Here is a 14146-nt window from a genome sequence, read left to right on the forward strand (position 1 = left end):
TGCTAATAAACATGGTCATCCAGGTACTAATAATAGAGTGGTTATATTAAGCATGAGGGATGTTTATAAAACCCAAACCAACGTGCACCTAATAGGCTCTTTGAAAGGAGAGGATTCCTGTCTGAACACTTTTTTTGTTGTTTCAGTTTTGTTTTAAATGGTGGGTCTTGCAGTACTTGCACAAGTGCAGGAGCCCTCTACAGCTCCAGCTACTGCCTCAGCTTTCAACTGCTATTGCTTCGTTTGTGGGGGGTGACTTTTGCAATTAATTCTTTCAGCAGCTGTTTTCTAAGCTTGGACTCTCTTCCCTCCGTCCTCTTTCACATGTCGTCTTCTGCTTCCAAGCACTTCTGGGGCTCCATGAACCTGACTTAAGCTGTCTGGCCGTCCTGCTGGTGCCATTTGCCATTTCCTTTTCAAAGGGCTATTGCTATAACAGTTCTATTCTAGGCAGGGAGTGGGAAACCTTTGAAACTGATGCAGCTTCATTGCACAGTCTATCAGAAGGAAGTAACATTAAAAGAAAATAACTTCATCCCTGTTTAACTGTTATCGGATTTAGCAAATTTTAAACAAATGAGAAGCTGATAGATATTTTTTAATACTTATTGCCTGGCTGAAAAACTGCATCGATTTCAAAGGCATTTTCTTCCTGCACAGAATAGAGGGGCAGCAAAAATTGTGCTTTGAAGAGAAAATGCCACCATCAGGAAAGGAAGACAGCTCAGGCACCTCAAAGAGTCCCAAAAGTGTTAGGGAGCCACGGAGGACATCTAAAGGGGAAAGTCCAGGTTGTGCGCAGCCTGAGGAATTAGTTTAAAAGAACCCCTTTTCCCCACAGAAATCCTTCAGATGAAGCGGCAGCTGTTGGATTCTTTCACGGCGAACATAGAGGGATCAAGCTCAAACAGTTCTGAAAGTCCTGCAAAACAGCAGAGGATAACTAAAAGGTCTGAGTAAAGAGCAGGTTGTACTTTAAGGCATTTTCCTCTCCCGGCATGTAAAGTGAAGAGGGGGAGGGAGAGCAGAACAATGAATAATAAATCATATGTAAGATTCGAGTTTGAGCAACCACTTTCTTTCTAACTATATGTAGCTTGCAGCTTTAATTAGATATAGTGTTTTTCTTTTGCTATTAAAAAGCTGCCACCTTTCACTTCAGAGGTGACTACATTTCAGTGGGGGTGAAGGATAAGCTATTTGTACTTTGTTGTGTAATGCCCCCAAGCACCATATAAAGAAAATGACTATTGTACATGCTTTGTAGCTTGTAAAGTCCTTTGAAATAAAATGTGGACTATAAACATAATATAAAAAGGACTACTGATGAAGTATATAGTCTTGATAAGTATGTGTTTATTGGCAGGTAATTAAAAGGAATCATCAGATCAGAGCAAAGCTTTTATCCCAAGAATTTTGTAACCATATTTAGGCCATTAGTTTGTGAGGTATTTGGATGATTAAAGATGGAGAGATACTAATAAAAATAAAGACTTTCTTCTGTTTCCACGCTAATAGTATGCAAAAGGTGCATAAACAAAGATAATGGCAAGAAAGAAGTTTCTTGGTCAATATAACCTTTTTAAGTTAAAAAAAAAATAAAATTAATTGAAAGATATATCTCAGCGTGAAAACAAGGGTTATTTAGCTGTAGCGGGTCTTTGACATTCGTTGTCTACAGCAGAATTCATGCTGTACCTCTACAGAAGGTACTGAGGGGAGGTAGCTGATGTTACGGCGAGCCCTGTTGGATTTGCATCTACCTCCATCTAGATTCTTCATTCATGTAGTGGGAACTACACTATGTATGAGAATACTTTTTGATAGTCCTAGATAAAATTTCTGTCAGTTACCTTTACCTGTTCATAGCCTGAACTACAGCATCAGCCAACCCTCTTCAACCCAAGAACGCCAACCCAATCCCTGAATGCACAGGCTTACAGTGCAAACCCTTCTGTCCTCTCAGCTCCTCAACCACTAGAAACCTTCAGAAACTAGAAGAAGGACCTTCTTTTGAGTGGGGGTTTAGGCAAACAAGTTATAAGTAAATCTTTTCTTCACTTAAAGCACTTGCCCATTTATTCTTTCCTTACAAACACCACCTGCTCAGAGGAGGATCACTGGCTGATGAATCCAGCCTGAGGGACAATCTTCCCTTCCCCATTTGCCATCTTTACCCCCTAGCATTGCAGACCATGAGACTTCAGCAACAGCAAGTAGAAACTGAGAGAAAGCGTTTCAGTGCAGTCTGTCTGACTGACCATGTCCTTGAGATGTCAATGAGTTTTCATTCCATCTCGACTTTTGATACAAAATACATTGATGGTATCATCTGCTATTATCTGCATATGATGACCCTGATGCAAACATAAAATGTTGACTCATGGATTTGTGGGTGAGGCAGGGCAGTGGTTGTCTTTTACCTCAGCTTTAGCAAGATTTTCAACACCCTCTCTCACGATATTGTCATATCTATGTTGTATTAGGATCTTATACTCTGGATCAGTAGAAAAACTAGTGGGATGATAAAGCTCAGTGGGTAGCAATTAGTGGGTCATTCTCTAACCACAGGCAGGGAACCACCAGAACCAGAATAGTCTATCCTTGCACCACTTTCTACTGTCTTTGTCAATGATATGACAGAAGGAACTGTGTGCACCTTCATCAGGTTTGCAGATGCCATAAAAGTGGTGGGACCAGATAATACACTTGAGAGCAGAGCAGTCATTAATTAATTTAAAAGTATTTAAGATCTTTCTGGAGAAGAACATCCACTAATAGGGATAAAGAAAGCAGGAACTGAGGTCAAGACTTCTGTGTCCTACTGAATGGTATGATCTCGGAGTAGAAGTGATGTTGACTTATGGTGAACTTGTTTTTTAGCAGTAAAGCATCTTGCAGGCAGAAAGATATGAATCAGTCTCCTCCTGAAGTAACAGAATCACCACTGCAGATATCATCATTCATTATTCAGATTACTGATTAAACCTTCAAAGCTTCTTACGTCAGACCTCCAGCCTTTGTGGGGTTTTGGTTTGGTTTCTTTTTTTTCTCTCTCTTTTTTTTTTTTTTTTTTCTTTTTTAAATATTATGAAATATACATTGCAGAACGTTCTCTCCTGAGATTAACAGAAATGCATGTCCAAATCCTGTTACAGCACAGCCTTATAAGAAGCGCAGCCAAAGAAACACCAGTAGGATTTGGAGGTTCTAGATAAAATTTTGGTTCATGTAACTCTATGCTAATAGCAGCTATTCACCACTTGTCAAAGGGCTGTTCCATGTGGAAGCATGACAACTTGTTCATTAAAAGATATAGAACAGGAAAAGATGCTGATGTAGAGTGAAAGGGAAAATCGCTTTGTGACTTTTCAATGGACCTTCCATAAAGATCTGTCTCAGTGCTGACAAACAGGGAGTCAATGACCCTGAACCAGAAGTTTTCTTCAGTACACAAGCTTTTTTGCCTTTAATTAGTATGAAAAAAGAAAGAAAGCTGAAGGAAATTAGGCCACACAGGGCACTGATCATACTTTTACCTTCTTTTGTTGGTCCAATGGAAGATTTACATTGATTGCAATGTTGCTGTTTAATGACTGCAGCACTTCATCACTGAATAGATTTTTTTTCCCTCAGACAGGACATTGTCAGTTGTGGATTGGACCTCCTTAGGGAAACTAAAGCATTGCAACCTTGATTACCTCTGTAACACCACAACCGTGAATACAGTACTAGCGGCCATGTCTTGCAGTATTAAAAAGGGCTTAGAACACAATTCTTATATTCTGAAACATTCCTTCAGCTATTAGTACCTCAAAATAATTGCAAAACTCTTGAGAAAAAATTAGAAGATGAGAAGAATTGGTCAAGTATATCTTGACAAATGAACAAGATACGTGAAATTGGAAAGGGATATAATTTCTTGCTGAAAGAACCATTGTGCCTGTAGCCTCTAATAGCTGAGGACTTTCTGCTTATTCGTTGTTATCCCTCTCCATAACTAGAGCTGTTACAAGTTATGATGGATCTGAGTGCCCAGATATAAATTAGTATTTCTTTCAAGACCTGGAATTTCCTACCAACATGCCTGAACAGTGATCCAGAGGAAGAGAGCTTGGGAGGGAGCCCCTGCTGTCAAGGTCTTCTTAAGGTAATGACTATGAAAGAAGGCTAATGCAAATTCCAAAGCTGATAGGGCAAGGAGTAGATCCACACGCATGTTCAAGTCATCCTGTTCTAAGAATGAGCCTTGAACAGTCCAATGCTTAAATCCATAATCTTGGCTGCACTTCCAAAGGTGCAAAGTGGTTGTGGCCACGGTATATCCAGGAATACTGTGGTGTGAAGATAATTAACACTTTTCAGAGTGCTTGCTGTTCTCTGCAGTGGGCAAGTAGAGATTTTCCAGGATGGAAGGTGGACGCAGGGTCTCTGCTGTGCCTTTCCATTTATTGTAAGAGGCCAAGAGGTCTTGGAATAAAAGGAGTGGAAAGGGTGTGGAAGTCTGCTTTTGTGGTCCCAGATGACACCACTGGTAAGAATTTGCCACTCCACTTAATTTTATGTAATTTGCTCACATGAATAAATACCAGCAAAATTATTTCCTTTAATGCAAAAGACAAGGAAGGTGATGAACATTTATTACCTCTCATTCAAATGGTCAATATCAATTGAGAGGTAGGTCTACTTGTAAGCCCCGTCACTTCCACAGGATGCACAGAATCTTTTATTTCCGTATTTTCTGTGGGGTTTTGTGTTCAGGTTTGGTTTTTTTTTTTTTTTTTGGGGGGGGGGGGGGGGCAGTGGGCAGGATTTGATTGTTTGTTTTATTTGTTTGTTTTTTTCATTTTGGGGAAAATCACGTAAGGCAGAAAAACAAAGCTTTCTGCCAAACATGAGGTGCCAGTCTGCGAGGAAACAGAAAGCAAAACACAGCAAAGTGTGAGAAACCCTTTACTGGAGAAAAGGCAGAATTTCCCCGGAAAAACTGTGTAAAGGAACCTCATTTGAAAAAAAAAATGACTTATGCAAAGAAGAATGAGGCAGTCAAAAACATATTCTGAACTCGATAAACTGGAATGTGAACAATTATTCTCAGAAAGAAAATCGGAATGTGTAGGAAAGACTTTAAAAGAGCTCAAAATGCTGCTCATAGAACCAGGCCTGAAAGAAGGTGTTGAGGCAGTTACCCTCAGGCAACCAGCCCCGACCTGACAGAGACACAGCAAATTAGTTGCACAGGTACGGTTACCCGTGCTCACTCTGCAGCAGAAACAGCTGTATTCCGGGGTGGAAAAACAAGCCGGAGACAGCAGAGAAGCGGTAGGAGACAGAGTGGGTGGCAGGGAGAGCTGCTGATGCTGCTCAGAAACCTTCAGCAGCGAAGGACCAGGGGCAGCCTGTGCAGGTGGAATAGCTACAGGCAGCCAAAAGGCTGAGAGCGGATACAGAGTAGAGGCAGGAGACCCCAATTCCCTCTCCATGGAGACCCACCTCAGAAAAACAGGTCTGTGAAAAGGATACTACTGGGTGCTGTGTTCAGTTTTGATGACAGGAAAGACACTGAGGTGCCGGAGAGGGTCCAGAGAAGGGCAACGGAGCTGGTGAGGGGTCTGGAGCACAAGTCTTGTGAGGAGCGGCTGAGGGAGCTGGGGGTGTTCAGCCTGGAGAAAAGGAGGCTGAGGGGAGACCTTCTCGCTCTCTCCAACTCCCTGAAAGGAGGGTGTAGCCAGGGGGGGTCGGTCTCTTCTCCCAAAGAAAAGGCAATGGGACAAGAGGAAATGGCCTCAAGTTGCACTAGGGGAGGTTCAGATTGGATATTAGGAACAATTTTTACATGGAAAGGGTTATTAAGCATGGAACAGGCTGCCCAGGGAAGTGGTGGATTCACCATCCCTGGGGGTATGTAAAAGCCGGGCAGACATAGTGCTTAGAGACATGGTTTAGTGATGTTTTTTGTCAGTGTTGGGTTGATGGTTGGACTCGATGATCTGAAAGGTCCCTTCCAACCCAGGCAATTCTGTGATTCTGTGATTCTAAAGTAGAGGCAATAGACTCCAATCCCCTCTCCATGCAGACCTACCTCAGTAAAATAGGTCTGTGCTGTGAAAAGGGATACTATTATAGCAAAGAACCTGAGTTAACATGCCAGTTTGTGACAGTGCATATCGTCACGTACATAGGTAAGTAAAAGGGTGAGTAGGTTATTATGGTCTCGTGTAATATCTAAAATGGAACTTATCTTTATCTTCCATGTTAAGCTTTAAGTTTGTAAAATATATTATGAAAGCCTTTGCATTACTGGTTTTGTCAGTAAAAATTAAAATGTGGCTAAAAAGTAAAAAGACCAAAAGATCCTTAATAATTTAATTTATGAAAATAAAAATCTTTCATCCTTTGTTTTAATCCTCACATTTACCACACAAATAAGGATGAGAGGAGCAAAGTAAAGGTATGAAGATGCACCACAAACAATAAGGTAATGAATGTCAGAACTTTTTTGAAACAGAAAATAAGTAAAAGCAAAATATTTAACACATGAAAAACATTTAACACTTGAACACTGTTGAAAAATATGCTTCAAAAATAGGTTTACAGCTTCAGTTCTGCATCTCATGCTATAAAACAACCCCATCTTTGATGGGTTTGCAATCATGTGAGACAATATTTTGGGAGGCAAAATTTTCAGGACCACAAAAATTATTTTTCAAATAAAACCACTGTCTGAAGTGACATATGGTAAGACTCTTCTTGACCTTACTTAACTCACAAACCCTACAGACCTGCAGTTTGCCAGCCCCTTTCCGTGTAGCGAGGGGGCTTGCAGTGCTGTGAACGTACAGTGAGTTCTTGCATTTTACTGCAGTTAATGTAGCGCTGCCTCTTGTACCGAAGCTATTAAGCCTCTTGATCTTACAATCTCCTGCTGCTGCAACAACTGAGCAGTACATTTCCATGCAAAGGAGCCACATCACTCATCTCCTTTGGGGGCTCCAGAGCTCCTGCTACAGTCATGGGTATAGAGGCTTAATGCTGTCATCTAGTACGGACAATTGTCACCATTTAATTAGCTGCACAGTCAAATATCTATGTCTTTAAGGATTCTATGTTGCCTTTGTGGCTTAATCAAAATCCTTGTACTACAAAATGTCAGGTGCCACATAACTATTTGTCTTCTGTAGCTGACAACATAGAATCATAGAATCATAGAATTGCCTGGGTTGGGAGGGACCTTTCAGATCATCGAGTCCAACCGTCAACCTAACTCTGACAAAAAACATCAAGTTTTCTCATAAAGTTCAGTTTAAGAGATTTGCCTTGATTAATTTTTGCTTCTCTGATGTTATTTTCACATATTTATAGGGATGCCACTGCCATTATTCCAAACTTACTTTGTAGACATGTCATAACTAGCACAAGTCATAACTAACGCAAGTCCAATTCCAGGCTAATGTGCTTTCTTCTATGCTTGCCACATGGTTGATAGACACTCCCAAACAATTCATGCTGCCATGAAATGCTGAAAGAGGAAAGTGTTCTGTGGAGCATTTATACATTCAATCTGCAGCGTACATGACTGGAATTCACTAGACCACCTATAGCAAACCTGTAGATGTGTACAGCTCATTTATCTGGTTTGCTTGTGTAGTTTATAGAGAGGACATGAACTTCTCATGTAGCAACTGTAGGGTCCTGCACATGGGGAGGAATAAGCCCACACACTGGTACAGGTCAGCAGCTGACCTGCTGGAGAGCAGCTCTGTAGAGAGACACCTTGGGGGTCCTTACAGACAACAAGTTGACCACGAGCCTGCAATATGCCCTTGTGGCGAAGAAGGCCAATGGTCTCCTGGGGTGCATTAAAACAGACGTAGCCAGCAGGTCGAGGGAGGTCATCCTCCCCCTCTGCTCTGCCCTGGGGAGGCCACAGCTGGAGCACTGGGTCCAGTTCTGGGTCCCCCAGTTCAAGAAGGTCAGGGAACTGTTGGAGAGAGTCCAGTGGAGGCTACAAAGATGATCAAGGGACTGGAGCATCTCTCTGATGAGGAAAGACTGAGACACTTGGTGCTGTTTAGCCTGGAGGAGAGAAGATGGGGGGGATCTTCTCAATGCTGATCAATATCTAAAGGGTGGGTGTCAAGAGGATGGGGTCAGGCTCTTCTCAGTGGTGCCTGGTGACAGGACAAGGGGCAACAGACACAAACTGGAACACAGGAAGTTCCATCTGAACATGAGGAGGAACTTCTTTCCTGTGAGGGTGGCAGAGCACTGGAACAGGCTGCCCAGAGAGGTGGTGGAGTCTCCTTCTCTGGAGACATTCAAACCCACCTGGACGCGTTCCTGTGCAACCTGCTCTGGGTGACCCTGCTCTGCCTGGGTGTTGGGCTAGATGATCTCCAGAGATCTCTGCCAACCCCCACCATTCTGTGATTCTGTGATCCTGTGTGATTTACCTAACCATTCCCTAAAAGTCTGTCTTTCTCTCCAGTGATGATACAGGGAAGCTGGAGAGATTGGCTCAGATGCAGACACCAAAGCTCTGGCTGTCTACAGGCATGAGCAACCTGGTCTAGTGAGAGGTGTCCCTGCCCATGGCATATGGGTTGGAAGTAGATGGTCTTTAATGTCCCCCAACCCAAAGTATTCTATGATTCTACGATGTTCTAGCAGCAGCAGGATGACTCCAGCCCACATGAAGTATGACCGCACTATCACACGGCGAGGACAGTCTGAGGCCAGGCTGCCACAAACCACATCAGCCCTCATTATAGGAGGCACCAGCGTGGAAGTAAGGACCCTCGATGTTATGACTATACCCAACGCATTATGGCTGGACAGGTGGGCTATACGTAACATGTAGGCTGAGTGCCAGGTACCCAACCTGTCCAGGCCAGAGCCAACAAAAAGACTGTGAAAGTTAAAAAAACCCTCAGAGTTTTGCTTCAGAATTTACCTCAAGACTTTACCTGGGTGGAGCTGTACATCTGACCAGACCAGATGTGAGGTGAGTCTGGACATGAAACACTTGCAAAAATAATAAATAAAAAGTGCAAATCCACTCTTTGGTGACACAATAATCGTACTGTTTGCAGCGTGCGTACAGATTGTACCCTTATTGTGCCCTGAGCACAACTAGGCCCCAGAGGCCTGGCCAAGATGACGTCACAGAAGCCTACAGAGCAGCAAGCCTTGATTCAGTTCCTCACTCACTAGAAAGAATTAACATCTCATAGAAATGAAGGCCAAAATATCTTATTTAAGGATACAACAAAATGCTAACAATGGAAATAAACAATGTGAAAGATTGTTAAGTGATAAGATAGTTCCTTGCTCACTTTTGACCCTCCATGAGCCAAAATCGTGACCTACTGTATGTAGAGAAAGCTTATTAGTACAATCAAATTTAGTGCTGCTTATGGAACATTGCATAAGGACATTTTTGCCAACTATGTAATGCACCAAGTATAATAATATCCTCTAATGAGTGTAATGTCAGGTATTTTTATGCATACCCCTTACCAGTGGCTACCCAGCACGGATAAAAACTTCTTATGCTATGATACAGCTCTTAGAGATTCTCCAGTTACTTAAATGACAGTGTGCATTGGTTTTTGAGAAAAAAAACTTGCTGCGTTATTTTCCTGCTCATGATTTGTGAATTCCATGTGGTCACATTACGCATAACTGTGCCATGGCAGGAAGTGGAACAGTTCACCACCAAGTCCTCTGCAGCCACTGAATGGTTCCTTTCTTGAAGCAATTAATGCAATTTTCCCTGCTAAGGAGGGCATAATCCATAGTAAAAAAGTGGAATAGCAGTTTTATGATATTATTAATTCATTTAATTTTGCCTTAATTGGAATTTTTCAGTACACAGAAGGAAGTCATCCACCAGCCATCTGTTCTTATATATTGCAGTCATTGCTAAATTATCCTGTATTTAACTTCCGTTAATAAGGTTAACATGGGAGCTTTAGCATAACACCATTGCTTCTCTCTGTACCATGTCCATTTAAAAATGTATTTCATTACTACCCACAAGGACTTCAGAACTGGGCAGAATCAACTTTTCTTAAAGTGCAAAAACCTGACAGTGCTCCTTACTAAAACTTTTTGTCAGTCCTAATTTAGACAGGACTTGGCAAGGAAGCAAAAAAGCTGATAGTTGACAATTTGAAGAGTACGTTAAGTAACAAGTTTATAAAGCTGACATTCCATATCAGTGAATTCTGAATACTGTCAATCTCTACTTTTATACCCCAAGGGTAATTTCAACAATTAATGACTATGTGAGGAAGGATCTCACATGGGCTACAGAAGTTTTACACTACTGTGGTAGCATAAAATCACAACCAGAGCTTGGACCTGGCGGAGGAGAGTTTTCCCTGTCATAGTGTTTCTGTAGAGGAACTTGTATAAGCTTGAACAAACATTTCCCAAAGTCTTAGCATTGCCTTGCAGAAATCTAGGGTACATAATTCTTCAGAAGCAGCAAACTAAACTATCATTCACAGACAACAACAACAACAACGAAAAAAACCCCAATAACCACTTGTAGTGGAGGAAGCTGGTAAAATTACACAGTGGTTCAACTTCACACTTGTAATTGGAAATTACTCACTTCTGTAATTGGAAATAACACAGAGGTAGCTGAAATCCTTCACCTTAATTCTTCCCGTACACAGAGCTGAAAACTATGGCATGCCCAAAGTTACATTTGCAGTACCCATAAAATGCATTTCAAGCTTTGTAACTGCCTCAGTTACTGGAGTCCTTTCCGGGGTGGATGTAGATACGAGTGACAAGTGCAAGGGATCGACTCTCTTCATAAAGAGAGAGTTCAGGTTGCTGGTACACTGAAAGTCACACTCTAGCATGAAACTGAGTTAAAAACAGAAGTGAAATCCTAATACTTTAAACAGCTACTTTGCTGATGAAAATAAAAATTTGTTTGCATAGATACAGTTAGAATCTCAAAAGTGTTTTTACCTCTAGTTTGAGAAAATATGTCAGTCTGCAAGCACTGCAAGTGAGGGTTGAACTGGAAAAGGGTTAGGATTAGGCATTTCTTAATTCACAACTCAAATTTGGGCTGAGTTTATTTGGGAGGGGAAGAGGTGAGATAGAGGTCTCAAAGAAACACATGCTGTTTCTATCACTATAATATACCCTAAATTTCCTTTTACTCTGAATTTTATTGGCATCCAAACCAAACCATTCTACATGGAAAAGTCATTAAAAATCAAACCCTTCTGATTTCACTTCCAATTTAAAAAGCTTTTAAACTAGAAAATTGTTCCTCAGAACCTGCATTATTGCTAAGACAGTTTCATTAAATAAATATGTATCACTGTAAAAAAACAAATGCAAAGCAATAACTGCCTTGAAGGACTAGATTCGGTATAGACCAAAACACATTATAGCTGTTCTGGGTCTTCTATTTTTACTTGTAACCAAATGAAAAATTCACTAAATAATATGAGCACGTACATCAAAGAGATCTTCCAGAAAGTTAATAAGAAGCAAGAAAAAGAGAAATAGAAGGATAAAAAGCAAAACAACAACAAAAAAACCCACCAACAACAGAAAAACCACCAGCCTGCTTATGGCAAATTTGCTTGTAATAGGAGGTGGCTTGTTCAAGTATCCTTATAAAAGGGGAAGGTAGAAGTGGGGCTTAAGTATTGTATTTATAAACTCCTTTTTGATTTCCATGTCATGTTTGTTCAGGTTACTTAGCTGAAGATACTGCTCCTGTTACTATCATCTCTGCAAAGTCAATCCAACAGATTAAATTAAACCTTCTTTCTCTCTGCCTTACACATCATAAAAACAAACAAAAAAAATATATATTTCTGAAGGCGCAGGCTGTTTCTGCTATCTGCTGGTAGTGATGGATGGAACAGAAAGAATAGAGCTTGATTTAATCAGATAGCTTAACCTTGTGGGGAGGAGAAAGACACCTATATAACATATTCATGCGTATATTTTATTTTCAAACATATGTGCCCACACATAAGAGTATATTCTACACATACAGGTCTCTAATGTCTCACTTTTTATATTACAGCAAATATATAGAAAAGGGGCTGTTTACTGTATTTCATACACAAGTTTATCAGCATTTCATTCAGGTGATGTTTTGTTAATCTTACATTACACAAAGTAGCTTCCACGTCCAAAGGAATCTGGAGAGAAAAATCTGGTCAACACATTACACAGGGAGAGGGAGAGCTAAACATTCAGCTTTTTGAACAAGGCGCACGTCATAAACATTTAACAAGAGGGATTTCTCATCTCTTCAGTATATTTTCTGCATCCTGTATTAAGCTAATGGTTCTATTTTAACAAGCAGACTTGTGTTTTCACAGTTCCATGTTTACCCTCTCATTCCATTAAACATGATGGCCCCAATCCTGCAAATTCTCATAGGTAAAATTCATCTCATAATTATGTATTAAGGTTAAGCATATATAGAAATACTTTCGGTAATGAATTCCAAGTCACACACTATCCCAACAATCACAAAATTTGTTGTCTATTTTTCCTTTGTGAAAAGTTGCTTAACTGTCTGCCTCAGTAGATATATTGTGGAGATCTAAGCCCTGAGATTCACAGAAAAATGCACACTGTGTGCTTCCTTCATTCATTTGAAAATGGGAAGGGGATTGCATCATGAGCAGGCTGTTTCAATTATGTTTTGATATTTTTTTGCAGTTTGAAAGATAGCATGTTACAAATCATGTCAGAATATTTTTCCTACTGGACTTTTATATCTATCCAACAGTCAAAATATTATTTGTGAAGCGTGAACATTTTAATAACTATTCTTCTGGTTTTGTGAGCTAGTTGACACTGTATAATAGCAGAAAAATGAAACCGTGTTGAAGATTTATCAGAACAAAACACTGGAAATGATGAATCACAAGTAATGAAGCAGGAGCTAAAGAAGAAAAAAAAACGGTGCAAGTTTTTGCTTGATTGAAGAAATGCTAATACATATTGGTATGTAAGTTGTGACACCCTGATACATATGTACAGATACAGCAGTATTTTATAATCAAAATAATGCAGTGGGAAACAATCCCTGGGAACGGAATTTGAAGCCCTCTTTATCTGTGTGGTGTTAACCAGATCAGGGTGGGCAGAGAGGGAGCCCCTGGGATCACAGCAAGGGCGGCTCAGGATGAGGAGTTGCCAGCAGGTCTGGGCGCGAGCCCCATGAGACACGGCTTGGAAGGGTGGCCATGGAAGAAAAGGAAGTGAAGGCGGCATATAACTTTACCAAGAAAGTTCAGGATTTGGTGGGAATTCATAAAATAAGGCATTGCTATTGCGCTAAGCTGATCGCCTGACTCTAAAGCGCTGTGCAGCAATGAAACGGGCAGCTCTGTCCTCTCCTGCTACCGAATATATCCTTTGAAATTGAAGATCTGGGTCAGGCCTGCAGAGGACAGACTAGAGGGGTAAGTGGCTTGCCCTGGGTAGGAGAATCTACTCGGGTCAGATATTCAAACTGAATTAAGTCCATCCATCCTCTTATGCACTTGGAAGAGAAGTAGTCTGACCCTCCACCATTTTATGTAATATTTGCCATATGCTAAGAAGGTGTGAAAGATCTAAGGGGAAAGAACTCCATTTATTAGCATTTTAAATCCACTTTTATGTGACATAGCAAATGTTACTATATTTACAGCCAAAATATTATAAGAATGTCTTAATGGATTACGTGGCTGTCCTCTTACTTTGAACTCTTATTTTGAATTGGATACAGCTTAAAACATACAAACAAAATACAGAAGCCTAGAAGGTATTTATCTCATTTCTGAAAAACAGGGACACAGAAATGCTCAGAGGGCTGGAGGACGTCTCCTATGAGGACAGGTTGAGAGAGTTGGGGTGGTTCAGCCTGGAGAAGAGAAGGCTCCGGGGAGACCTTATTGCAGCTTTTCAGTACTTAAAGGGGGCTTATAAGAAAGATGGGGACACTTTTTAGCGGGGCCTGTTGTGATAGGACAAGGGGTAATGATTTTAAACTGAAAAAGGGTAGATTTAGGCTACATATAAGAAAGAAATTGGCTACCCCATCCCTGGAGACGTTCAAGGCTAGGTTGGACAGGGCTTTGAGCAACCTGATCTAGTTGAG

Source organism: Numenius arquata, chromosome 4 (assembly GCF_964106895.1).
Source record: "Numenius arquata chromosome 4, bNumArq3.hap1.1, whole genome shotgun sequence".
Lineage (NCBI taxonomy): Eukaryota > Metazoa > Chordata > Aves > Charadriiformes > Scolopacidae > Numenius > Numenius arquata.